This window comes from Echeneis naucrates, chromosome 21 (genome assembly GCF_900963305.1).
Source record: "Echeneis naucrates chromosome 21, fEcheNa1.1, whole genome shotgun sequence".
Classification (NCBI taxonomy): domain Eukaryota; kingdom Metazoa; phylum Chordata; class Actinopteri; order Carangiformes; family Echeneidae; genus Echeneis; species Echeneis naucrates.
In genome coordinates this window covers 18,963,377-18,988,609 of record NC_042531.1, presented here as the reverse complement: position 1 = coordinate 18,988,609, position 25,233 = coordinate 18,963,377, and positions in this window count along the sequence as shown.

Genomic DNA, 25,233 nt, shown 5'->3' with positions numbered 1-25,233 from the left:
CTTTTTTATTTTTTTGTTTTTCTGTTTCAGTTTTGAGGAGCTATTTGTAATTTATCTTTTTTAACGAGAGACTGAACAGCTGTTTGCTCACAGGTCTTGGGAAAATCAGTATTAGAGTTTTTTACTGTCTCCATCTCTTTTTGCTATCCTTTCTTTGCTTCTACTGAAGTTAGCATACTGTAACACTCCACCTTGTTACATCCAGACAATGACAAGCAGATGAGGGGCAGAAAAGCCCCTCATCTGCTTGTCATTGTCTTCATTGTCATGCTTTCTTTTTCTGATTGTCAAAACTATGCAAACTGACGGCAGTAAAGAAAAACTTGCAAGACTATAACTACTGTTACCCTGGGTCAGTGAAGTCAAAGACAATTCCTTGAAAAGTGGCAGGGATAGTATTAGGCAGTTCACAGGAATAACACTTGATGCATTAGTAACTACAAAGAACAAGCTGACTTGCAAACCTAATCACGATTTCAAGCATGTATCTTTTCTGTAGCCCTTTGTCGAAATGGCTTTGTCAAAGTGGTGCTAGATTACCATGAGTCTAGAATGCTTCTTTGACCCTGATGTTCATCTTGGCCACAGTAAGTTAGAAAATGAAATAGCAAATACAGATCAAACTTAATTGAGACATTTTTTGGGTTTGTAATTTCCTGGTTGTTTATTGAATTAAAACCTATTATTTTACACATAATTAAGTGCAACTACAATAAATGCAGGGTTCATTTTTATAAACCACCACATCTTTAAAAAGAAGGTTTTGCTTGGATTCAGTAAAGTGACTCTTGGGATCTGAAGGGGTTTTCTGCCTGTATATGCTTTCATGCACTTTTCATAAGCCAGCAGCTAAAGTAATCCTTTGATTTTGCTTGATCATGGTTTGTGGGCATCAGGCCGGCAGAGTCCTTGAATAAGCTGTATTGTATTTATATATCAGAGACTTTTAAAGCAAACACTTGATGCTCAAATTCCTTTCAGGGCTTTGGTCAAATATACAAGACTTATGAAGGACTTGGCCCAGAATGTTCATTTTGAGTAAAGAGACGTAGAGTTATTACTGACAACACTGAATATTAAACACAGAGTGTTTCCTGGTGAGAAGAAGTGACTCATGATGCTCTCTTATGTAGAAATGACCAGCCATACAGCCCCTCGGTTCCATGCGCCTTAAATCAGTTTTACTTAAGCCAATAACAAATATTTCATGAGCCGTTTTTCCCTCTATTGCAGCATAAGATAAATTGTGCTGAACACATAAATTTCAGATCAAACTTGGCTTCCGGCCATAAACCCACTTCAGCACCAATGACATCACAGGGCAGACAATTGTTTAATGTGCTTCGGACACAGGCCAACACTTTCAAATACTATACACAATAAATACAACCTCTTGTAATGTGGATTTCATAGAGCTTGTCTGTGCTTTGGATCTGGTCTAATTTGGACATTACCAAGTGGCGGTCCAGTGTTATGTGGTTTGAATTTCCTTAAATGACAAGCAAGTTGTGTCCTTTTGTCCATTAGCATCTTCACTTATGGCTTCTGAAACTTCCCGTTTATCTCTGATGTGCGCTGATATTGAAGTCCATGACATCCTCGCTCTCCAGATACTTCATTTTGGCCCAGTATTATTTTGGCCCAACCCAGGGAGAAGATTTCCCTCGCCATGTCAGTCTGTCCTTCCCACAGCTTTCCATCCGTGGATTTATTAAGCCATAAACACAGGTCAAGTTGACTTTCAACACATCAAAGTCGTGGCCCTGTGCTGTCAAGTTGGACTGAAATGAGCCTTCCAGCGCCGCAAAGGTACTGACTCCTATCCTAAGAGAGGAAGTGGGTCTGACTCTATAAATGTAATCACGGCTATTGGCTCTCTCTGTAGGATAGTTTGGCATTGCAGGTGTGTTATTTTGCAGTGGGATGAGATTTCCATTTGTCAGTTCCACCAGAGCTGATCTTTTGGGACCTTCCAGACGCCTGGTTCTCATTCAAGAGTGGTGTTTGTGCTGTTTTTTAGGGAAGGCCTGTTGCCAATATATGCAGTGTATATTGTTGGGCTTAAAGTAGGATGAGCAACAGCTCTTCTCACACAGTCGTAACAGTTGTGATAGTGGCCCATACTACCCTGTGGCCTGTGACAACTACAAAGCAAATTTAATTCACTGTGTCACTTGCAGGCAGCATATCATCAATGAGGATAGATCAGTGTTATTTCCGCAGGATGCGAGGATGGACTTTGGCATCTCTCAAATTCAGCAAGTGGTCAAGGGTGCGTTAGAAAAGGGGGTTTACCAACATTTGAATGATGTATAATTTTTTACCCACAAACAGAGGCTTGAGCTACAAACAAAAAGAGTATTGGCCAAGAAGCAATGAGAAGAAATGTAGAGCGACTGATATCGGCCCGTATGGTGAGGCTCTGTGCTAAATATTGATTGGTCATACTTCACCCTGTGGCTCCAACTTTTATCAGCGCAACTCAACTGAATCTATTTAGTCGTTTTCAGAATAACAGAGGTGTGGTATTAATTTGGGGAAAATGTAAGCCTTGTTGTTGGGAGCTTTTTAGCATTTACTTCAAGGCACTGTGTGGAAGCATAGCCACACAGAGCAGCTAGCACGGAGACTTGCCTCAGCCCCACTGAGATACCCAACTGTTAACAGACAAATAAACAGACAAACAGCCAAAAATATAACCTTCTTGGCAGAGGTAACAATGCATGAGTGTACTCTCAAGTTCAGGATTTGTCCTTTGATGGTGAGTTTTCTCCTCAGTCGCTGCCATACTAACCGGGGGACTGCTGAGACGCTAAAAAGCAATGCTGAAGTCATGAAGGCTAAGCTCAGCTTGATTCCCAACAAGAGCCAAGCCAGAAAGTGTCAAACAACCAAATAAAGGACTACATTCAGGTTTTTTTGTGTTTCCACCATGTATCATGGTTGACTCGGTGGAACACCAGTTAAGCAGCTACTTTGCATGGCCTTCACAGATAGTCTGCTGAGGCCTTTTGTTGCAATGCTCTAAGCATGTCTCTGTGTGAAGTGAACAAAACAAAGGCTGAAAATGGTTTCAAATCAAAAAGACCTAAAGGTTAAAATCAGTTCACATAGCGTGAAGCACAAAACCCTTTTTTAATCAAAGCCGAAGAAAATGATGTGGTTTGTTTTGCATTCCTCATAATGTCATGTGTCATATCAAAAGATCCACATCACTGAGCTTTCTGGAAAATCATCCTGTTATTACTGGATGGTTGTTACATACTGAGTCATCAAGACCTACTGAGTGGAACTGACACCCAAAGTATTTGTATGCAGGCACATGTACATGCACAGGTGGAGGTAGAGGGAACAAGAGTTGATGATGATCTAAGGTCTATAATGAGTTTTTTTTCTATCCAGCTGAGACATTTTATCAAGTAAGTAAAACACAGAAAGAGAGAAAAAGAGATGATAATCTGGAAATAAAGCACTTTAGAAATCCTCTTTTCATCTTCTCGATGGAACATCGGACCGGGAGCGTGGCCTGCAGTTCTCATCCTTAATGGATTGAGATAATGGCTGGACAAATTGTTCCCAGGCACTGTCTTCACTCTGCCCCACTGAGTTCAGGGATCCGGAGAGTAAAATAATCCGATTTTTCCTTCCTTTATCTCCAGGACTCCAAAGAAGAAGCGAGGGGGCTTTGAAATGCCACGTCTACTTGTCACGACACCTTTTGTGTACCCGCTGCCCATCTGTGGACCCGGCTTTAGACGCCATCCCTTTTCCAAGAGCTCACTGTCACGGCCTCAAATAAACCTGCTGGAAGTGCCAGCCCTGTTTTCCATTTTCCTGTCGTTCTTTTCTTTTTTCCCCTTTTTTCTTTCTTCCCCAATGTTTATCAGACTCAGCCTCTCCCAAAATGAGGAGTCTCTCATGGTTAAGTGGTAGAGTTCATGCCGAGGTTCGTGGAAATTCACCAGGTCTCTTACAAACTGTTGTGGTGAGAAAAAGCTTGAGTCTGATCACCGGGATGTGAGCCACGCCAGGCTCCCCTGTGTCAGGAATGAGTATACAATGCGTAATAAGCACTTCTGCTGCGTGCTAAGTTGGTCCGGTCATGACATCCTTAAGCTGAGGACCGTGCCAGCTCTCCTGTTACAAAGACAAATTGTGCATACGGAATTTCCTGGAGCGGCTCCGAAAATGCCTCCCCCCCCCCCAAGTCTTACAGCCAGGCTCTCTGCGGGGACTTGCACTTGAAAGATTAAGTGCCATGATTTATCCTTGCCCTCATCTCAGCATGAGTGAAATCCTATCAAACTCAGCCTAAGCCATTTGATTAGCACGGCTACAGGTTTCCACCAAGGAATATCCCGGGCTGATCTTGGGATAGCCTCGGGGAATGACGGCTGCTGTAGGAACCCAATGATAAGATGGAGCCCCACCCTGGCAGCTATGAGCCAAAACAGAGTGAGACACTGCTGAAAGAATTCCGATTTCAGCCACACTCTGTGTTTTAACGAGCAACAGGTGAATCCAGTGGAATCATTTCATGGTGCGTGCACCGCTGTGCTGTTTATTGTGTGGCGTTCCAGGATGGAAATAAAGCAATGACAACAAGTAGCTCACACGGACCTCTGCCAATTTCATACTGGCTTTCTTGTAACACAAGAACAATCCGGTTAAGTGCGCCATGACATGCATGTGAAGACACTCAGAATGCTGCATATGAAAACAAAAGAGCTGGTTTGTTTTCATGTGCAGTTATATTTTTTATCATTAGAATAAAACAGTGAGGTGAGGGAAGGGATGTGAAATATGCTGATTATTACTATTATTATTATTATTATTATTATTATTATTTTCATTGTGAATTTCATGGTATTGGAAAATGTCCTCTGGGAATTCCCAAACATATTAGCTTTTTTGTATGTTCTTGCTCGACAAGATCATACAAAACAGAATAATTCACTGACGGTAGCCAGTATGTTTGTACTGGGCTGGTGTGCCTGAATATCAAGTACTTTCTGAAACTTATGATCAGGCAAGGCTGAAGCAACCGCAGGTTAAGGGCTCTCCTCACATGCACTTGATGGTAATTCACTCCTCATGTGCAGATTTCATTGATTTAAAGAAAACAGATAAATCTAACATCTCCTGTTGTTCTAATGAACTACACTTATTTGGTTGTTAAACTTCATACACGGGACTTCACAGGTTGAGACACAAAAGAACAACCAGAAATTTGAAAGCTCTCACACAAACACACACACAATTCTGATGAGGGGTCTGGAATGGGTTCTCCAAATTTAATGACATGCAGCATGACGCATCAAGTATGAGGCCTGACTGATCAAACTGTGATGTATCCCTCTGGTTCCCAAAATGAGCTTACTCATAGTGTATCCTTGGTGAGTCAGGGGGGGAATCAAAGTAAATGACCCGTGGATAAAGTACATCACGTCATTGTTGCAGCCTCAGCCCACCAATCTCACATTCCAGTGACAGAACTCCTCAGAACTCACCAGATCTGGTTTGAATTTTACTTTCAAGGATGTTCCTTTTAATTTTTAACTTGTGCATTAGCGCACTTTTGGGCATTCGGGTGAGGTCTGGTACATGCGCATCTGATTAACGTACACTCTCGGTAGAGGCCTTTCTGTGTATAATGCCTCTGGCAAATTAATGTGATTTGAAGTTCTTAGCACAAGGCATGTACTGTGCACAGAGATAAATGTGCATGTTCACTTTCGATCCAGTTCTGCATCATTCATCCTGATTGGCTAATCAAACAGTGTAGCTCATGTGTTTCGGGGCGTGATTGGCTGGCTGCCCCTTGCACATGGTGATATGAGCTATTCATCCTTCATCTGATACTGTGGGTGGTCTTTATCTAAGTAATTCATGACAAGGTCCCTTTGTAATTTCAAACCTGAGAGATGCCTTATGTGTTACCCCTACATTATCTTTACCTTCCTTTAAACTTTGCTTTCTACCTCTGGCCCCTTCAGCTCAAAGTAAGTGTGATAATGCCATTTCTATGCCTTTAGTCTTAACCCAGGTTCTCCAAACTAAACGTATATTGTTTCCGTCATGTTGTCTGGCACTCGTACACATGCAACTACTCACCGATATTACGTACATTTTGGCTTCTCAAAATGTTTCGTATCAAGGGCGCCCCAAATGACATCCACAAAGGCCTAGACCCTCAATTTATGAAGTGAAAAACACACTTAAACACTTAAAACTGTACTGCAAGGCATTTGTAATACAGTTTGTATTCCTAAATGACATGATTTCATGTTAAGGCATTTCTAGTGCAGCCACAATGAAGTGTAATAAGAAAAATATTTTAACCGAAAGAGCAAAATATCAGGTTTTAGTGTCTCTATTTCAGCTTCCAGGCATTTCTCTCTGTTTGCACTTTCTTATTCACATATGACACCCATACTGGAATAAATCCGCTGTTGGGCAGAAAGCCACTGTGACAGTACGTATTGTACTTTATAACACATCATTTTCAATCCTCCACTGGCAGGAACAACCAGCATTACTACCCCTCCTTTCCACATGCATGCTGCAGGCGGATTGAAGTTCGAACTTGGGCGTTGAGTTTAGTTTAGGAGATCTGGTAGATGACAAATGTGTGCTCATTCTGCAACTTCTGAACGGAAACCACAGTGATGAATGAGCTGAGAATTGCTTTAAAAGTGATACATTTGGCCACTTTCAGGATTGAGAACAAGTGTTTCTGGTTCATTCTCTGTACTCTCCAAGCAATAATCAGACCGTAGATTGTCTGGCGGTGTCACATTGCCTTATTCTTGTCTGAGATGGGGGGGGGGACAGTATCGGACTTGTCTCATGCAATAAGTGGAAAGGAAATAGAAGAGGCAAAGATTGTTTTAGTTATCTCACAGATTGGCTGGACATTCGTCCGTTGCCCTTTACTTCCTTTTGCTTTCACTTCCCCTGCAGCAAAGACTTTCCCTTATAATTCCCGTACCTGAGCTAGTTAGGCAGTTAGTCTGCTTAAGATCGCCATGGAAATGATTTGGAGCAGCAGTTGGGAGAGACCTTGACTCTCGTTGGGTCTCAATTTCCATCACTGATTCCCATCTGGCCAAAAACACTCAGGCTGCTTCCTGTCAAGACTTTACCTTTCTATAGCTTGTCTGCAGCAACTGGATGGTCATGCTGCATGGCTGCTGCTCTCTCGGCTCTACATTTGGACAACTGGATTTGAATCAGACTTGGCATATTTGTTTTCACCTTTTTCTATCTGTATTTTTGTCACTAGCCTTAAATGCAAGAAAATAAAACCCCGGGCCTCTTTAAAAGCTATTTTGTATCTGATTTTTCTACAAGGTCATATAGAAACATGAATATTGCCATGAAAGGCAACTTTAGATGGATAGATTTAACATGGTGGCGCTCCATCTGAACAACAATCATGTTGCTTCTTGTGCTGTACAATCGCTCTTTTAGTTTTTCTCTGTTTCTGACTAACTGGGTGTCTATTGCTCTGAAATTTAATCCATCCATATCACTTATTTGAAGATGCCATCCTTTCTCTTCTTTTCTTTTCTTTTCTTTTTTATAATCAACCTTTACCTATCCGGTTATTATATCGCTGCCTGTTGTTGGCTGTTTTGCTCTGTGTGTTTTTGTTTACCTTCCCTTACCTCTCAATCCCTGGCAGGATTACACAACAAACCCATAATCTCAGGCTGTTCCCACCAATCGTGATCTGGAAATGGATATCTAAACAAAGCTCAACCTATCATCTTTTCATTGTGGCTAATAGGACTATTGGAGGGGTGTTTCCTATGACACAGGCCCTGGTCTTAGTAGCCACAGGAGTTCACTGGGAGGTCGGTGAGACCGCACTGGGAAGGGAGGGGGACGAGCAAAAGGGAGATGCCGAGAGTGAAAAAAGAGAGAGAGATTGAAAGTTAAAGTTCGGGTAGGCGAAATTTGACAAGAGCTGCTTCTGCTGAGAAAATGCTTTAATTGTCAGAGAGAGATGGAGACCTCGAGACTGGAACCTCATAACTACAACTAAATGCCAAGGAAACCGAGTTTGTAGACCTCTGGGTCAATGACCACAGTGTTGTAACTGAAAACCTCCAGAGCAGCAGCACTTAGTGACGAGAAAACTGCCACAGGATCACGTAATGTTTTTCATTAATAACCCAAATTGCTCATTAGAGAGAGAAGAAGGTGTTATCTCAGAGAGCCAGCAGAAATTTCCTCTGTGGAGTTTTAGAGCAGGGCTTAGATTGGTCTGGGTTTTTGTTTTTTCATCCAATACTCAGTTTTTGCTTACTGCAATCATGCCCCCTGTCCATTGCTAACCATGAAATACCACAACTGCTTTGCAAGAGAGTTAGGATTGGATATGACTGTCAGACTGTCATTCTGAAGTTCAGCCAAAGCCAGGAAGTCAAATCAAATGTGCATCTGTGTCCTGGCAGTCATGTTTACTGCCGCTGTTGTGTCCCAGGAATTCGACCTACATCTGTCAACCAGGATGTACCCTGCTGCTGCAGCTCACCAAGGTAACTACATATTGCAATAAACAGTCTATATCTCCAGATGACAGCCCCTGATCTGACCGCTGAAGCCTCGTATTAACTTCAACTGAACTTTAGAACGTGTCTTTACACAAAGGACTGCACAGAAATTTTTCCAATTCACTGTGGTGCAGTCACACCAGTGTTCCTGCACTGAATGAGCCCATAAAGCCACTGATTGATCACCATTTTACAACCTAAAATCTGTTCTTAGTCTGTGGTCAAAACAAGCTCAAGACATTCTCAAATTTTATACAATACAATGTAAAATGGCTCAATAAATAACTCTGTTGTGATTTCTCTGCTTTAAAGTGGGTAGAAAACAAGTGAATAAATGAGAAGGCAGAGGTTGTTAAGGTTTGGTTAAATCGTGCCAAACATAAACGCTCTTCAACTTGCTGTGTGTTGAATAAGCTAGCTGAGGGAAAGCTTACCAACTGACAGTAAGCACGTAAGCTCACCCGCTTGTTTGCTGAATGTACAGTAAGTTACACAGTTTATTCAAGATTCATGATATCTGCGCAAACTCTGACTCTTGTGTGGAGCTGTTTATACTCTCAAAGAGGGTAATAAATAAAAGTGGATGGTGCAATGCAACTGCAGCGGCTTCCACTCCAGCTCTCTGCTTCCTCAAAGTTCAGCAAGTTTCTTCCGTTTCATTTATGAGACTGTCAGAGTTCATGTCCTCATTTGACCTCTTTGACCTATTTGTTTTGCGGATGTGACTCATATCGTTTTCTTATCGTTGGAGCTGAGGGCTTAAGCTAACCTGTGATGCTGGTTCAGGACAAGTGCTGTGATTCTAATCGCTGACGTTTTAAGGACCAACAGCTCTTCCCAGTACTGTACAGTTTTGTTTTTTTTTTTTTTTTGTTTTTTTTTAGAATTTCAGGGTGCCATATTCCCAGGTCACAATTCAAACTTTATAATTTTGCGAAGTGCACATTTGTTTGTGCATGAGTGGAAAAGAAATACAAAGAAACTGACAATGTGGCATGTTCCTTAGTCACAGGAGAGACATGCCATATTACATCAGAGACTATTACATTTCCCAGGTCTTTTCACTGAAAGACAGATTCTCTCTGTCTGCGGCCGTGATGGAGGGTGCCTGTTTGTTTTAGAGAGTGCGTCGCCCCCATGGCTGTCTTCCTACTCATGCAGGTAGCCCTGAGGGAGAGAGAATGGAGCTCTTTGACAGGAGAGAGGAGTGGGTTGGATGAAGTGGGAAGTGGCGGGGGTGGGGGGGGGGGTTTACATTGCAACCACCATCTACTCCCTGTGCCTGGGCTCATTCTATAATGAAATGGCCTGTGTCATGGAGGCCTTGTCCAAACAATGGGCCTATTCAACTTAGAGAGGAGTCTCTGTCAAGACCAGGCTGAATACGATACCTCTGATTCAGGAGTGCAGTCCCTCTTTCTTTCCATCTTACTATTTTTTACTCTGTCTACTGTAGCTATTACCATCCTCCCCTTTTTTCTCTTTGTTCCACTTTGATCTTCTGATATCCTTTCTTTTCTGCTTCCTACGATGTTAGCCTAGAGAAACAACTATGTAAAGAAGAAGTCATACAAAGACTTGGAAACCAACGGTGTTCTCATGTATGTGTTTTTACAAGATATCGCATGTCATTGTTCACATGTCTACGTGAACATCAGCTGCATTTCTGTGGTCACAACGGTTTAATGCATAAGTCCATTTCACATTATTACATAGGTGTGGTGTCGCTTTGGGTTTTTTTGGGTGAGGATTTTTTTAATTGATTTAGCGATGTCCTTCAAATCATATTATTCAGTTTTGTGTTTTCTTACTTAAACTTCGACTGACAAACTGTTCCATTTGACTCAAGATGTCCATGGTGGAGAATTTAATAATAATAAAAAAAATGTCTATGGTATGGTACTTATTTTTTATATATTTAAAATATATATATATATATATATATTAATGAGTTACCCTCCACTTTCTCTATTCAAAAAACATCTCTGCAAAAAAATAAACCCTTCTTTGGGGTATGACCTTTGGCTGACTCATGTTAAATAAGCCCCGGCCTCTTGAAGTTTGGAAACCAGATTGATACATGACAAGCTTTGAAAATATATTCCCTTAACTAATGACTAACTCGTCACACTCTACTGCAAGATAATGATATTATTTCCCATCAATAAACCATCCAACAAGGCATCAATTAAATTAACAATAATGTTTATGAGGTGGATGGTGTGCCTTTCTTATTTTTATTTTTTTTTTGTCTTTGTTCTTCTAAGTGGAAGTGTGGCTCTTAAGTACATAGAAACATCTGAGATGATCACTGCCTCTTCAGCTGCTGCTGTCACTGTCACCAGCTGCCATTCAACAGCTCTCAGTGGAGATCTGTTCAGTCTGGTGGGGGGTGGGGTGGGATTAGGACAGGGGTGATGGGGCCGCGCTGCTGTAAAAATCTAATTTTTACATTTTGTGAAAGTCTGTAAATGCTCCAAAAAGGATTCTAATTTCATTTTTTTGTACTTGGTATTAACCTGAAAGAGGATTCACACTTTTCACAGCTGGAATTCCTGACCAGTTTTCTTATCGATTAGTATTCCTAATCAAATCAATGACAAATCAACAATAACTGAGGTCAAGGCAGAAGTCCTCGAGAATTTTGCCAAAACTCACAGTGGTTATACTCATGACTTTAACGCTGAAAAGAAAACCTTGGTTAATATAAACCCCGCGTCACAAGACCTTTGGAGATTGAGTTTCTTCCACAAACATGGTGGAAGAACCTTTGATGAGAAAAACAGGAGCTGGAACAAATGCTCTGCAAATGGACTCAGCTGGATGACCTGTTTCCTTGATCTGATCTTGTCTTTTCCACCAGAGTCAAAAAATGTACGTGTATATATCTATATATATATACATATATATACATATGTGTACATGTTTATGTTGTAGTTTCTGCCCTTCTATGTGTTTGTGTGACAGGGAGAAAGAGAGAGTCAGAGAGAGGCTGACTTTGTGTGCCTTTGCCAAGTGGGGTTGCATTAAAAAAAACCTCAATTACACAGCCAGGCTCCTGGAGACACTCTGGCTATTTGTTTGGAGAGTTTTATCAGCATGTCAGACGGCCATGAAATGGACTCCTAATTAAATGGCAGTGCTTGGCTGTTGCTGCTCACCACTTTTCTAAACAGTTAAAAATAAACAGCCATAAAGTCCTGGAAAGACGGGCAATGGAAGCTATTAATACATGGTTGTAGGATATCTTTAGTGAGCTCATATTGGCAGAGTTTATTTTGTGATTTTTCCTTTCAATTTTAGGAAATGCTATGTTTTTAAGTAGGCATTTTGAAGTAAGAGAAACATCAAATTAGAATTAGAAACACAGAGTCCTTACTGTATGTTTGCAATTTGTCCACAGTACAAAGATCGGGCCACCTAATCATGGTGAACCACAGTCATTCTTTGCTATGTTGTACAGAAAAGGCTGCCTTGTTGTGTTGTATGAATGAAATGGGCTTGAGGTAAATCACTAAAACCCGCTTCCTAATCTTCAAGTAAAGGATTCCATTGTATCTGCTGCAGTTGGTGTAATGCAAAACCTGGATTGAAATGAGCACGATAGAAATGTGTAACAAAGTTAAACACGTAGCGTAAAGATACAGCAGTTTGGAGCGGCGCAATCTGATCCCAAATTGTACAGAGGAAGGTCAACTGTGCACCTGTCATTGTGGAGAAGCGTGGTGGTGATGGTGGTGGTATGGTGACTGATGCAACTCCATCCCCCCTGCTCCTCAAAACCCATCTCTCAACAGATATTATCTCAGATGACAAACTGAGGTAAATGGGCTTGACAGAGAATAATGGATTATCTGAGGAACACACAGCAGCCTGTGTTTTCCTAAGAGGGCAGCGGTGGCTTTAAAATACATTTACACTGAGGCCGGCCCTATGGGAGCGATCACGGGAAGGTTTCACTCCCCTTACTGTTGTATACAATAAGCCTCTGATGTACATTCCTGGAAATGTTTTGCACTGCAAGTGCAATGATGAAGCCATGTGCGTTCACTTATCAAATAGCATCTCACAGGGTCACCAGCACAGATACACACTGTTTGGTGAGGTTGCATGTGTGGTTAATAATGATGGATGCCGCCACTTGAATAAAAATATGCCCTCTCAAAATGTGGAGTAAACGGCGACCGAATAATTGCCGATGATAGATGCTGAGGCGGCGGCTGAGAAGCGAGACTTTCTGTCTCAGGAGGATTTTTCCCTTTCTCCCCTTTTTTGCATTGAATGGCTTTATACTGTATGTGTAGATTATGATTTGTCTGCAAGGGCGTCTCTGTGGAGCCTAACAATGCGAAATGTGATACATTTTACCAATATGAAAAAAAAAAAACCAAACAAACCCGCAACTCTCATGATTTCAATATCACACATCAATGATTGTTTTCATTTTATTGTTGATTCATTGTGCCGGCCCAACAGCTACCAGTGATCAGCCAATACCAGTGCTGTGATAGTTACCAGTCTGGTGAAGGTCCTGAATTGCTCCGGGGTAGTAAATGTGTAAATCTTGACAGTGTGCTGTAGATACTTAAGAACTAAAGACTCAAACTGCTTTTGGAGCATGAGATTGCTAATAGAGTGAAAGTTGTAAGGAGTGAAGGGCTTTATGCTGCCGCTGAACTAGAGAAGACCAACCGACCAGCCTCACTGCAGCAGCAGTAGATAATTGATTTGCGTAATGATGAGTGAGAGATCTTTGCTGATGATGGCTTACAGGTGCATGCGGTGAATTAATGGCTCAGGTGCTATGAATATATACATCCATGGGTGATGATCATACATTATGACAGGTTGGCCAATGTGGTTCAATTAGTAAAAATCCACTTCCTTGTTCCTCTCACTTCCACATGTAATGAATGGTGGAAATACTGACATACACACACACGCTGATTAATGGTGTGTCTACATCTATTTATGGCTCACTGTGGGAGTGGAAATGAGGCTTGTACTTGTGTGCCCAGTTCTGTAATGACTGATATTTATAAAGCAGAACCAGACATTTGCACAGATTTATAAATCTGATGAAAAGAATCTGTATGCATAAATCTGTCTTTGTGCATACACAAAAATCACACTCATGAGCTGTGCAGAAGATGGTTCCTTAAACCTTATGGCTTTGAGACTGACAGGCCAGTTTCCTATTCTTGCTCCTCACAGGATATTGTTTTGTTTCTTCAGCATTGCACAATTGCAAAATGAGAATTTTCATTGGTTTTTGGTCACTGAAAGTAGTTTACATTGTCAAAATGACAAATGAACATCCAATCAGTGTCATGATGTGCAATTTATTCCAAAAACTGATTTGCCAGAGGTTTTACTTCATTAGGTTTCATCTATTAGCGAGGAGACTGATTAAAACAGTGTTTTCAAATGCCGAGCTCGTAGAGCGTTTTTAAACTCTGTATCAGCACAATGTCCATACTAACATGAATAAGTCTATCACATGAACACTGTCAAATTTTGTGTTTCGTGACCACAACTCTGCCAAAACTTGAAAAACTGCTTGATCAAGTGTTGAGGGATGCAAAGGACAACTCAAATCTTCTTATTCCATTGTTTTATTTTCTTAAAGATGGATTTGGTTTGATGGTTTGGATGGACATAAATAACGGAATGGAATGGAGTAGGTTGATAACCTTCAAGATAAACAGAAAAGACATTAATTAGTCTTAAATTAAACAGTACCAATAAGCACTTTCCCTTAAAGCTTTTCTAAATAAATGTTCATGTTACTCAAACAATCATTCAAATTAAATTAGGAACTCAAAATGGTTAATATTAACAAACCTAAAGTAAAATCATACTGTACTAAGTTTCAATAAAGTACTCCAGCTTAAATTAGCATAAACAAAATAATTCAACTTAATTTGCATTGTACTTACTAAGCCATTTAAACAGTCAAAGTTAACCAAACATGGAGAAGCATGACTTCAACACATCCACCATCAAAGTTGTTTTCCTACCAGTTGCGTCTTCTAATTGATCCGGAGCAGGTGAGAGAGCTAACTGAGAAACAGCCAAACATTTTGTGCCATGCCGGTCCTGTGAGTGCGCAGGTGAATATGATCCCCATTGGAGCACTTCCTGACCAAAGACTTAGACAGATATAGACCATGTCTGCAGAAGTGGACATAGAGTCATTACAAGTGCTGAAAAGGCTTAAACCTTCATTCATTCTAATGGCAATCGACAGAAGAAACCAGACCATAATGTAGGGCATAGATTGGGGTGTGGCTCCTGTATGAATTACGCACCGTGAAACCCCATCAGGATAGAATACACAGCAGGTCAGATCCAGCCCTCATTCCTCCTCTGCTTTTTCTGGTTTTGAAAAAACTAAGACGTAGCAATGGACAGTAAAAAAAAAAAAAACAAACAAACAAAAAAAAAAAAACCTGAGGACTTCAAAAGTTAGCTCTGGTTGTCTTTCTGAATAGGATAATAATCAGTCTTGGATAATAACCACCAACATCTTATGCAGTATTGCTTGTATGATATCAATATGACAGGTGTTTTATCGGGATGTTTTTTTGTTTTTTTTTTCCCAGGAAGCATCAGTGTCACACATGAGAAATATGCAAGACACCAAAGACACAGCTGCAAAGTGTGTCTGCAGTTACCTGTTGACTCAGCCATAAAAACGAAGACCATAAAGTTCCATAAAGATCCCACAGTTAGTGTTTTCCCAGACTTTTATCTGATGATATAGAGATACTGATGCAACCACATAAAGGCAAGAAAAGTCATGGCTTAAGGTGATAAACTCAATAGGAGAACATTTACAGAGCTCATAAATCAAGGGAAAAGTAGGCACATTTTCCCATAGACTTCAATACACTTTGACTCCTTTTGTGGAGTCACCCCTTGATAATTATTAGATCAATTATGGTTGAAGGCTCTAGATTAAGAGTCTCCACTTTATGTACGGTATATGCAAATGCATCAGCTGGTGGAACCTCCCAACTTTCCATATGTTACATCCTCGAGCCGTGTTTCTCAATCAAATCGCTTGCGCTATTGATTTATTATTTGGATGCTGTCGCTGTTTCATGCGGGTGGTAAACCATTCAATCATTCTGCATAATGCGCTTGCACAAATTAATTACAATGTGTCAATCTGGTGTCAATTCCGCGGTCCTCTTGCACCAGCAGTGACAGTGTGTCAGTCAGAGCTGAAAGGCGAAACCCTGCAAGACGTTCACAGCACAATCAACCTAGCGGGTCGGGAGTCTTGGGAGTTCTGACACCAAAATGCAGTTTTGCGCCCTCATTCCAGTTACTTCCGAGCATTACTGCATTCTGCTCATGTTTCTATACATCTAATGAGCCTTCGCAACACAAATACCTTTGGGTTGGTCTGTAGACAGTTTTGTTTTTGGTTACAACATTCCCTACATTGAGCAACAACTCGTTGTACGAGCAGTTATGGCTTGAGGGAGGAGGACAAATTGACAGCAGTTCAACAGCTCATCAAGCTTGTCATTTCAATTACACAGTCAGAATTACAGACGAGGAAAGATCATGTTCACATGAGCCATATGCTTGATCATCATGTTACACAACTTATAAAATGTAATTTAGTCATGGAAATGTTCTCTTTATGTTGAATGCACTAATACGGTCAACGTTATAGCCTCCATATGGGCATATCTTAATAAATCACATTTCCTCAAGCTGAAAATTGTTACCGCTCTTCCAGCTCCCCAGCTATAAGTGTCAGTTATGTTTTTTGTGAACTGTAGGAAGAGCAGCAGACACTTAGCATCAGTTATGTTGATTCTCATAAACTCACCATTCACAATTCCTTAAAAAGAGCAGTCAGGTGCCCCGATAGCTCAGAGGTTAGAGCACAAACCGCGTGGACTTTCATGTCCTCAGAAGCAGTTTACCTCCATACTGCACCTGCATGTCCTGCCTACGTTCACTGTCCTATCTAAAATACTGAAAGTCTTGGTGAAGCGTGGTAGACTTTTCAAAGGTCGCCAGATGATCCCATATTGAGCCATACAACCATTCACGCAATTTAGAGTTACCAGTTAAGACAAAAAGTATGCACATTTCCTGATAGGTCCCTAAAGAAGGATCACCAAGGCCAAACCATTCTTCCACCATGCCATCTTGAGAAACTGAGTTAATACTTTCAAATGTTTTTTTTAATTATTTTTTACATTATGGCTTTTATCACCACTCACACCAGTGTATTGACACAGGGGCTGTCAATGATGGACCAGACTCCTCCCACGGGACTACAAAAGGAAGAGCGGCCTTTCGTTTCTATTGTGAGTTACACCTGCACTGGCTGATTTTCAAATCTCACAGAATACTCATAAATCATTTCAAATGACTGAAACAGTGAAATAAATAAATAATAAATAAATAAATAAAATCTGAGAAGCACTGCAGACTGTGGTGTTTGGCAGTTAGAGCTGAACTAACCAAGTAACAAGAACTCCTACTGCCCCAGTTACAAGAAGAGCTACATCCCTCACTCTCATTATTTCAAGCTCCCAACGCGAGGTTGAATTTGAGCCACAATCTGCTGAAAAAGTCATACTGAGGTCAATTCTTCACATCGTAAATTGAGATTATTGACCTGTCTTTACCATCTGTTATCAAACTTAAGATAATAAAAGCTTCTTGGATTACGCTATTCAATACTGCTAATGATTATGCTTGCTTGTTTTTTGTGATTTATTTATTTTTCCGCTCTGTCACATACAGTATTGCTTATTCACTGGTCATGGAAAGAGTACTGAAATAGCATTGGATGACTGCATGACGTGATTGTTTCTAACTGGATCTGTTTCACAGATGTTGTCTTTATAGTCGATATATTTCTGCAGTAGCAGGGAAGGAGGGACATGACCCAGAGAAATGTTAATTATCATATGTGGGAATATTTCAGACTGTGTGACAAATGGGGAAACGTTCCCACCCACTCACCCCCCCCCCCCCCCCCCCCAGATTAATTTCACTATAAATTTGTTACTTTAAACACGTAAAAAAAGAAAATCCAAAGCCTCCCATCATAATGTCTGTATCCCACGGGTGCCCGGTCTCCTACATGATGGGGTGGTTGAATTGGTGGAGGACTCCAGGTGCACTGAGGTCAAGTTTCAGTGCAGTTGTCCAGCTGAAACAACACACGCTAATACAAGAGGCGCATTTGGTTAACTATTGTCTCCTAGCTAACCCCCTCTGGGACAAGGCAGTGTTTATAGTGTATTAATGCATGTACCATACACGTTGCAGCATCAGTGTAAACACCCATAGCTAATCTAATGAGACTGACTAGTAGAGCAGTAGAGCAGTAGATTAGACCACATTAGACCATGGTGCATGACTCTATAGCACCATAGAACATTCTTCGGTTTTGTGGTCGATGGTCTACAGTACAGGCCAAAAGTTTGGACACACTTGGACAGGACAGTGTGTCCAAACCTTTGGCCTATACTGTATATTTATGGGCATACTATGTGCAAACACCATCCACCTAAACATATTCTTTAGACTTCATATGATCCATGGTGATATACCTGCAGATGTAAATTCAACATGCCCAGGTTTAAAAGCATTCCGATTGGCAGGTAAATGCAACGAAGAACATATTTATGATAATTGTAAGGTTCGCCGTGATTACCTATGATGTATGATGTTTCAGACAAGTGAACCCAGTGACACCTGGATTAGAAACTGCTGAGCAAACTCAATAAGTTTTCATTTGAGAGTCAGAGAACAGTCCACATTAGTCACGCACGCATATCAGCGCACACAGGTACACCCATGGCTGCACACTGACTTAAACAGACACATACATGCAGAGAGCTTAGGGGAGATTTGCGATCTTGTAAAAACACATTGAGAGACGAATGGCTCCGACTAGTTGCACTTGTCAAACAGCACCTGCAGCATGTGCTCTTTATGTTCTGCAGGCGAGCGAGAAACAGAGACAAAGACAAAGGCAGAGAGAGAGAGAGAGAGAGAGAGAGAGAGAGTCCCTGTCAATATCAGACAGGCATTAACAAGTTGTGATGTATTGCTCTCATGGCGGAGTCAGGCCAATATTCCTCTAAACTCTTGGGTTGAGCTTATGCATGTTAAAACATCAGTAAGTGAGGCTTCTAAAAAATGGAGAGCTGTCAAAATATTGTTATGAATCAGTTGTTTTTAAGAATTAAAAAATGCATATTTTCCAAAATATTCCAAAACTTCAGGAAAATGTGGTGTTTCATGATAGATCTGGTCTAGGTTCTTTATAAATATTGCAGAAGTATCACAAAGGTCAGTCCACATAGAAATGTTCACAGCCTGCTATCAGGAACTGAGACTGAAACTAACCATTAGGACTTCTGTGACTTTGCGATGTCACAACAAGCATTTACCTGAAATTGGCTGACTGACCTGTTATCACAAGTGCTACAGAGAGAAATCTGAGAGAGGAGATGTAAAGCTGAGGAGTGAGGGTGAGAGTATTTGCCCTGCTCTGTACTCTCTGTACTCTGGCGGGTGTCTGTCTGTCTGTCTGTTATGGTCTGTTTTCCCCTAAATGAGATAATCGCTTAAAAAAAAAAAAACATCTTTTATCGAAACTTAAGTTTCACCGTTTTCAATACAATTCACATAGATTTCAATATAAATATAAGTTTTGGCCCCTCGTGATGGTCATTAGATAAATGAAAGTTTGAAGCACTTTTATATTCAGTGGATTTTTTTATGGTTGCTATGGAAATGTCTGAAGGTTTGAGCAAGAACACGTCCACATTACATCATGTAATAGACTTGAACAATGTTTTAGGCTCTATTATTGTGATGCGGCAGATATCCAGTTCCCTGTAACATTGCTGATAGATACCTGGTACCTATTTTCGCATTGTTTTCCACACACGTCACATAAAGAAATTTTGGCACTGATATAATCCTTTCTGTCCCCAGGTGAGAGAGAATACACCAGCATAAAGCCTCTGTTGGGACACACGCCAAAAAAACATCAATCTTTATGTAGAAGGCCTGCCTTTCGCTTCTTGGCATGCACGTTTTCCCTGTGACTGACAGCTCTAACAATATGGATTCAGACCAGAAACAGCCTGAGGCGCGCTGTAACTATAGCTGTGTAGTGATTTGGACCATATCCATCGTATATTAACTCTTCCCTTATTTTTTCTAACTTGTGTGGGTGTGTGTATGGTGGGGGAGTGCTGCAACCTTCATCTTGCTGTGCATCTGTAAGGATTCCTGATCATTTGCATCTCATTTGCAGCGCTACATGTTCATCATTAATTGGATTTTAACCTTTAACCCGCACAATGCAACCTGTGAATTTGGTCTCATGGTGTCCCAGCTGTGAGACTTGCACTAATGGCGGATCAGAGACCTCCACGACCACCAGGGTCCTGGAGAAAACTGAAGCCACTTCTTTTAGCTGCTGAGCCATTGTCGACTTTAAATAAAGAGTTTTATTCGTCTTGTGCCTTCTCTGCAGTCAAATAAACACTCTGATCACATGATATGACTCACTGCTTTGGCTTTGTTTGCGCTGTGGCGGGACATTGGGATTGTCTCAAATACCAGGAGCTTTGAGTGCCAGACGCTGGTACTGATGACAGAGCCCAAATATCGGTCATGCTGAACAGATTCAGTATCTCCTTTTCACTTTGTAAGACTATTTGAAAGGCTGCTATAAACACTTGCCACTAACAGTTTTACTTGTAAAATGTCGCCGTTAAGCAAGTAAGGCAAATAAAAACAGCTTTCGTTGTTGTCTTTTGTGTAAGCTGTCACAGTTTATACAGTTTCATTTCTGGTTGTTCGATGTTCATTTGTCTCTGAGAAATGACGAGACTCAGCGTTAGAAACATTAGTTTGTGCTCATGGCTCCTTCAGTAAAGCCAGATGGGACTGTCATTCTTCTTTGATGCACAATGTTTTGTTTTTTTTTTTCCCTCATATAGTGCAGCTGTCATGTACTTTGGAACGATATTGGGCGGACCAAACTGTGCAGCTCACGTGATAGATAAAAACAGACGAAATTCACATTACACGCAGATCAGTTTTGTGCTGTTACTCATGCGCATGAATAGATTCAATGCAAGTTGTAATTACTAATAATTGGAACGACACAACCCCTTTATTTATTCATAATGATCACGGACAATATTCATTTGTTGTCAGCCTTCATTTCCAATCAAATAAAAGATGTTGAAATTATGATTCACGCAGAGTGGAACTGAAAGCCAGCTTTGTTTTGAACGCCAACTACTCTTTCAGTGGCTGTGTGCTTCTCTGCTCTTTACTCGCATCAGTGAACTGTGTCCCCATTCAGGGGTTCATCCTTTCGATGCTGCAGTTAAAACCAAACTGTTCCATTTCAGAGGTTCCTTCATATGTGGCCAAAAAATACACCTTCCACTTCCCTGAGACAGAGAAGCTCCAATAGGCAGCTCCTTCTGGCCGGCGTTTCCTCGGCAAACCTACCTCTGACACGTTACATTGACCCCGCTCGGTTAGGATGAAAAGGGCAAAAGCAAAAGTACTTCATCTGGATGATGCTATCCCTTTTTTGAGTCACAAGTGTGGAGCTATGGACTGCATTGTCTACAGTAGAATACTAGTTTTATATGACTAAAACTGCAATCTTTATTGAATTCATGGCCTTAGGAACATGAAAACAGTGATGCACTCAAAAGATATACAAAACCAAGGCTGTGGCTAAAATGGACAAAAGTGTCCAAGTGTCTTTAATTATTCTTTTTTTTTTTTTTTTTTTGTCTGACATACAAAAATATTGAGTTCACAATCACAAAAAAATTTTCCTTTGCTCAACCAGTTGATTGACTGTTGCATCCTTACTCATGTTAAACGGAGTGATTCAAGTGACTCATCTGAGAGAAAGCAACAAACTTGGAAAAAAAAAAAAATCACATAACAAAATATGGGCAGTAGCAGTGATAGATCACAGATCACAGGAAAATTGCATACTACGAGTGCTTTTGGAGAGTCACCTCTGTCCTTTAACCCCCTTCTGATGGAGAGGACTTTGATGACATGGAAAAACCTGACACCAAAGAAAATGAAAGGGTCCAGGTACACTAATGAAGTAGATTATGTGAATATTATAGCCATCCACGGAGAGTGTCATTGCAGCATTCCTGGAAGCGGATACATGACGATACAAGTTTCAGGAGTAGATCGCAAACTGGGCTCCATAAATCTGCCATGTTTATCTATCAGTCTTCATGCCGTTCCTAGAAGTTCCAACGTCTCACAGCTGCAGGCAAAGAAGTCTTTGTCTTGAGTTTGTTTATGGTTATAATTGTGTTTGAAGCCAAAGTATACAAATTAACAAAGGTTATTGATACTTGGCTTATGAGGCATCCATCATCCGACCACCCTCCGATCATTTCTGTGATTGAGCCCCGTGAAGCTCACAGGCCCCCGAGGCAGTGGCTGTCATCGCAGTCTGTCATTACCTGACAACAATTTAACACAGTCAGGTGTCTGCAGATGGAATTTGAATCATCCTCCTTGAGAAGGTGACACGCTGAAAATTAAAGAATTTCACACTTGCTCGTGTGTTTTCATATGTTTGTATCGGCAGTTCAGTATCAGGCAGTTATTAGCTAATCAGGAGGCACGATGGGATACTCGTTTTCGAGTGATCCAATAAACTGTACTTTTATTTCAGGTAAAGAGTCAGAGAGACCAAATCCTACAAGGCTGGATTAGGGGTCCAAGTGGGCGGGGACTGGGAGGGGGCTGAGGGGGGTGATGTCACACATTTGCAGAAGTCCTGACAGCTGGCTTAACGGCTCAATTTATGATTACAGGCTATGAGCATTTCTCTGTGGACTGAGACCTTTGGTACTTCCACTGTATTAAAATAGAACCTAGACCTGATTCATAATCAAGAACAGCATGGAGGCCTAGTTTAAGACAGCATGAAACCTTTAATTAGAAATATTTATTCCTAAATTCAACAACACTGTGACCACTTAAACCTACTGCCAGTGCATAGTTTGTAGTCCAGTCTTCCCTTTCAGTCTGACAACACACCAACAACCATCTGATTGTTCCTAATCCACATAAATAAAACTGTATGCCACTAGTTGTTTCTTTTTGTACTTGATATCTCTTCAACCTGTTTTTAAAACCAGTAACTACAATAATTGCACATTCCAATTACATAGAAGTTCACTAGTGTCAAGTGAGCACTCTTAATCCTCACCTGGACAGACTCCTGGGGTCATGTTCAGTTGAGATTGGTTTGCTTGGTTGAAGTTACGGTAAAGTGTTCACTGAGAGCTGTCTACCCGAGCCAGAACACACACAGTTCAGTGTGGATAATTTGACTTGCGCTAAATGGTGTCAGACAAATCCGTGTCTTGCCTCCAGGTGCACCTTGTGCACTGCATTCCCCAAAACCCACTGGAAGACAGACCAAACAATGACTGACATGTCTCCACTGTTCTTCAGCTCTCTGCTGAGGGCGACAGCATTGGAGGATATTAATAGAAATACCTGTGGTTGATGAGTGATGTCCAATCCACCCCCACTTATTCTTCTCTGTCATGCCCTGCCTCCTCTGTCTGCCACAGGCGCATAGCTGCTGATGAGATACCTGAGACACAGTTGTAAACACAGACTTTGCTCTCTCCCTCTGGCTTTCTTAATTGTCGATACTGGTTGAAAAAAAAAAAAAAAAGAAAAAAAAAAAGAAAGAGGAATCGTTTTTCAGGTGCATCGCCAAAGCAGCCTTGTAACAACACACACACTGAGACAACTCAAGCAAGACGTAACCATGAGACAGCGGTTTTGGAGAGTTGATTGCAGCTGGGGAGGCTATTTACTGACCAGAAAAAGGACATTCAGCACTGACACAGGAATTTATTGATGTCTAGGATGTGACTAAAATGAAAATCATTGAAATCTAAAAAAAAACAAAAAAAAAACATAGCAAAGTGCATCACTTCCTGTCACATTGCCAATAGATAACTTCCAATTGTGAGATTGGAATCATCTCCATTCATCCATCCACTGGCATCCCTTACAATCTGTCATAAAGCTGGCATACAGCACAAACAACCATTCAGTCTCATGCCAATCTACAGCCACTAATTAACATGATACACATCTTTTTGGAGCAGGCGTACCTCGAGGGAATCGAGGGGGGAGCAGAGCATGCAAACTCAACTCCACATAAAGGCCCAGGTATCACCTCTCTAATCTCTAATGTAAAATTCTGTCAACAAATCCGAGGGAAATCACCCGAACCTAGAAAACATGAATTTATCTCTCAGTAATTCCCAACTCCTCCCACATCCTCGTCAGATGTCGATTCACTGTCTGACTGAGATAACAAACAATTATGCAATATAGTGCGGCTGGGGAAAAATGAACACTCCTTCCATTGTATTATCACGGTGGTAGGCCTTAATGTGAGGAAACCATTGGATTTTTGGACGGCTTTTGAATAACTGATGCAGCAGAATTATATTATTTGTTCAATGGGTCCCTCCTGCTTGTCAGACCTGAATTATCCCCGATGCAGCTCAGCTGCTGACAGTTTGGACTGATATTTGGTTGTTATACAAGTAGTGGCTAGTGTTGCCTCAAAGCGCTAGCCTCATGCAGAAATTTGGAGAAGGCTGCAGATCTGCTAAACTCACGTGTGTCTAACTTCACGTTTCCAGGTTTTTAATTCCATACTTGTAGTCCTCAGACCTAGGTGACGCTGACTCAAGTGACTCTGGAGGTAATTTATCAGACATTGCTCCCTCTGGACCTACAAACGCTTTAAGAGTTTCCCTTTAAGTAATTTCCTGCACAGAACTGGACACAGTTTTTCCACATATATTCCTCAAACAGGACTAAATAGTCTGTTTAATGGATACTATTTTCAGCTCTGGATTAATATGCATTTGGTGTTCTAATGAGTATTTACAGCAACAGAACGATATATAGGAAAGTGAGGTAAAATGCCCAGTGGACCTATTGAGTTCTCTGATCTTTTTTGATTGTTTCTTGTTTACATTATTGTCAATCATTCTGTTGAATTCTGTTGAAACCTGTTTTTTTTAAAAATAGGTTAATTTAGCGTAGGACAAGTTCCTCTCAAAAATATATGAACAGATATCAAAATGTCTATAATATGAAATTTTGATGCATAATACATAATGATATGCAGGTGTGGCACCCTGCCAAATACCACCCTTGGGTTCTCGGTTAGCTCTACCCTGATCTTCATGGCAGAACTACACAGGGACAGACTTTAGGACTGTTATTGGGATATATTAATAATATATTAGGATATATATACTGTATATAAGCATACATACATAAACTCACAAAATTCTATGTCGAGGTAAATATGTCAACGTATACAATTAATTCAATTTCTAATGTATTTGGTGAATAATTTTACATAAATGATTTGCCATCCATCCATCCATCTTCTACTGCTTTTCCGTTTCTTGGTCGAGGGACATGCATAAAAAAAAAAAAAAAAAAAAAAAAAATATATATATATATATATATGGGCATGGGATATTAAATCCATCTGTTGTCTAGGGTTCCAACCAACCAGGTTTGTTGACTTGAAATCATTGTTTGTCAGTCACAG